The sequence below is a fragment of the Podarcis pityusensis genome, assembly GCF_964106645.2.
Source record: "Podarcis pityusensis genome assembly, chromosome: 13".
Classification (NCBI taxonomy): Eukaryota; Metazoa; Chordata; class Lepidosauria; order Squamata; family Lacertidae; genus Podarcis; species Podarcis pityusensis.
In genome coordinates, this window is record NC_138038.1 from 9,972,616 (window position 1) to 9,977,501 (window position 4,886).

Here is a 4,886-nt window from a genome sequence, read left to right on the forward strand (position 1 = left end):
TTGCCTGTCACGACTACCGCCACTCCCACGACCACCAGCACAGACTCGCCTGTCACGACTACCGCCACTCCCACAACCACCAGCACTGACTCCCCAGTCACGACTACCGCCACTCCCACAACCAGCACAACTGACTCACCAGTCACGACTACTGCCACTCCCACAACCACCAGGCCTGACTCGCCTATCACGACTACCCCAACTCCCACAACCACCACCACTGACTCGCCTGTCACGACTACAGACACTCCCACAACCACCAGCACTGACTCGCCTGTCACGACTACCGCCACTCCCACAACCACCACCACCACTGACACGCCTGTCACGACTACCACCACTCCCACAACCACCAGCACTGACTCGCCTGTCACGACCACCGCCACTCCCACAACCACCACCACCACTGACTTGCCTGTCACGACTACCGCCACTCCCACAACCACCAGCACTGACTCGCCTGTCACGACTACCGCCACTCCCACAACCACCAGCACTGACTCGCCTGTCACGACTACCGCCACTCCCACAACCACCACCACCACTGACACGCCTGTCACGACTACCACCACTCCCACAACCACCAGCACTGACTTGCCTGTCACGACTACCGCCACTCCCACGACCACCAGCACAGACTCGCCTGTCACGACTACCGCCACTCCCACAACCACCAGCACTGACTCGCCTGTCACGACTACCGCCACTCCCACAACCACCACCACCACTGACACGCCTGTCACGACTACCGCCACTCCCACGACCACCAGCACAGACTCGCCTGTCACGACTACCGCCACTCCCACAACCACCAGCACTGACTCCCCAGTCACGACTACCGCCACTCCCACAACCAGCACAACTGACTCGCCTGTCACGACTACAGACACTCCCACAACCACCAGCACTGACTCGCCTGTCACGACTACCGCCACTCCCACAACCACCACCACCACTGACACGCCTGTCACGACAACCACCACTCCCACAACCACCACAACCACTGACACGCCTGTCACGACTACCGCCACTCCCACAACCACCAGCACTGACTCGCCTGTCACGACTACCGCCACTCCCACAACCACCACCACCACTGACTCGCCTGTCACGACTACCGCCACTCCCACAACCACCACCACTGACTCGCCTGTCACGACGACCGCCACTCCCACAACCACCAGCACTGACTCGCCTGTCACGACTACCGCCACTCCCACAACCACCAGCACTGACTCGCCTGTCACGACTACCGCCACTCCCACAACCACCAGCACTGACTCGCCTGTCACGACTACCGCCACTCCCACAACCACCAGCACTGACTCGCCTGTCACGACTACCGCCACTCCCACAACCACCAGCACTGACTCGCCTGTCACGACTACCGCCACTCCCACAACCACCACCACCACTGACACGCCTGTCACGACTACCACCACTCCCACAACCACCAGCACTGACTTGCCTGTCACGACTACCGCCACTCCCACAACCACCAGCACTGACTCCCCAGTCACGACTACCGCCACTCCCACAACCAGCACAACTGACTCACCAGTCACGACTACTGCCACTCCCACAACCACCAGGCCTGACTCGCCTATCACGACTACCCCAACTCCCACAACCACCACCACTGACTCGCCTGTCACGACTACAGACACTCCCACAACCACCAGCACTGACTCGCCTGTCACGACTACCGCCACTCCCACAACCACCAGCACTGACTCGCCTGTCACGACCACCGCCACTCCCACAACCACCACCACCACTGACTTGCCTGTCACGACTACCACCACTCCCACAACCACCAGCACTGACTCGCCTGTCACGACCACCGCCACTCCCACAACCACCACCACCACTGACTTGCCTGTCACGACTACCGCCACTCCCACAACCACCAGCACTGACTCTCCTGTCACGACTACAGACACTCCCACAACCACCAGCACTGACTCGCCTGTCACGACTACCGCCACTCCCACAACCACCACCACCACTGACACGCCTGTCACGACAACCACCACTCCCACAACCACCACAACCACTGACACGCCTGTCACGACTACCGCCACTCCCACAACCACCAGCACTGACTCGCCTGTCACGACTACCGCCACTCCCACAACCACCACCACCACTGACTCGCCTGTCACGACTACCGCCACTCCCACAACCACCACCACTGACTCGCCTGTCACGACGACCGCCACTCCCACAACCACCAGCACTGACTCGCCTGTCACGACTACCGCCACTCCCACAACCACCAGCACTGACTCGCCTGTCACGACTACCGCCACTCCCACAACCACCACCACCACTGACTCGCCTGTCACGACTACCGCCACTCCCACAACCACCAGCACTGACTCGCCTGTCACGACTACCGCCACTCCCACAACCACCACCACCACTGACACGCCTGTCACGACTACCACCACTCCCACAACCACCAGCACTGACTTGCCTGTCACGACTACCGCCACTCCCACGACCACCAGCACAGACTCGCCTGTCACGACTACCGCCACTCCCACAACCACCAGCACTGACTCGCCTGTCACGACTACCGCCACTCCCACAACCACCACCACCACTGACACGCCTGTCACGACTACCACCACTCCCACAACCACCAGCACTGACTTGCCTGTCACGACTACCGCCACTCCCACAACCACCAGCACTGACTCGCCTGTCACGACTACCGCCACTCCCACAACCACCACCACCACTGACACGCCTGTCACGACTACCACCACTCCCACAACCACCAGCACTGACTTGCCTGTCACGACTACCGCCACTCCCACGACCACCAGCACAGACTCGCCTGTCACGACTACCGCCACTCCCACAACCACCAGCACTGACTCGCCAGTCACGACTACCGCCACTCCCACAACCACCAGCACTGACGCGCCTGTCACGACTACCGCCACTCCCACAACCACCAGCACTGACTCGCCTCTCACGACTACCGCCACTCCCACAACCACCAGCACTGACTCGCCTGTCACGACTACCGCCACTCCCACAACCACCAGCACTGATTCGCCTGTCACGACTACCGCCACTCCCACAACCACCAGCACTGACTCGCCTATCACGACTTCCGCCACTCCCACAACCACCAGCACTGACTCACCTGTCACGACTACCGCCACTCCCACAACCACCAGCACTGACTCGCCTGTCACGACTACCGCCACTCCCACAACCACCAGCACTGACTCGCCTGTCACGACTACCGCCACTCCCACAACCACCACCACCACTGACACGCCTGTCACGACTACCACCACTCCCACAACCACCAGCACTGACTTGCCTGTCACGACTACCGCCACTCCCACAACCACCAGCACTGACTCCCCAGTCACGACTACCGCCACTCCCACAACCAGCACAACTGACTCACCAGTCACGACTACTGCCACTCCCACAACCACCAGGCCTGACTCGCCTATCACGACTACCCCAACTCCCACAACCACCACCACTGACTCGCCTGTCACGACTACAGACACTCCCACAACCACCAGCACTGACTCGCCTGTCACGACTACCGCCACTCCCACAACCACCAGCACTGACTCGCCTGTCACGACCACCGCCACTCCCACAACCACCACCACCACTGACTTGCCTGTCACGACTACCACCACTCCCACAACCACCAGCACTGACTCGCCTGTCACGACCACCGCCACTCCCACAACCACCACCACCACTGACTTGCCTGTCACGACTACCGCCACTCCCACAACCACCAGCACTGACTCTCCTGTCACGACTACCGCCACTCCCACAACCACCAGCACTGACTCGCCTGTCACGACTACCGCCACTCCCACAACCACCACCACCACTGACACGCCTGTCATGACTACCACCACTCCCACAACCACCAGCACTGACTTGCCTGTCACGACTACCGCCACTCCCACGACCACCAGCACAGACTCGCCTGTCACGACTACCGCCACTCCCACAACCACCAGCACTGACTCCCCAGTCACGACTACCGCCACTCCCACAACCAGCACAACTGACTCACCAGTCACGACTACTGCCACTCCCACAACCACCAGGCCTGACTCGCCTATCACGACTACCCCAACTCCCACAACCACCACCACTGACTCGCCTGTCACGACGACCGCCACTCCCACAACCACCAGCACTGACTCGCCTGTCACGACTACCGCCACTCCCACAACCACCACCACTGACTCGCCTGTCACGACTACCGCCACTCCCACAACCACCAGCACTGACTCGCCTGTCACGACTACCGCCACTCCCACAACCAGCACCACCACTGACACGCCTGTCACGACTACCGCCACTCCCACAACCACCACCACCACCACTGACACGCCTGTCACGACTACAGCCACTCCCACAACCACCAGCACTGACTCGCCTGTCACGACGACCACCACTGCCACAACCAGCACCACCACTGACACGCCTGTCACGACTACCGCCACTCCCACAACCACCACCACCACCACTGACACGCCTGTCACGACTACAGCCACTCCCACAACCACCAGCACTGACTCGCCAGTCACGACTACCGCCACTCCCACAACCACCAGCACCGACTCGCCAGTCACGACTACCACCACTCCCACAACCACCAGCACTGACGCGCCTGTCACGACTACCGCCACTCCCACAACCACCAGCACTGACTCGCCTCTCACGACTACCGCCACTCCCACAACCACCAGCACTGACTCGCCTGTCACGACTACCGCCACTCCCACAACCACCAGCACTGATTCGCCTGTCACGACTACCGCCACTCCCACAACCACCAGCACTGACTCGCCTATCACGACTTCCGCCACTCCCACAACCAC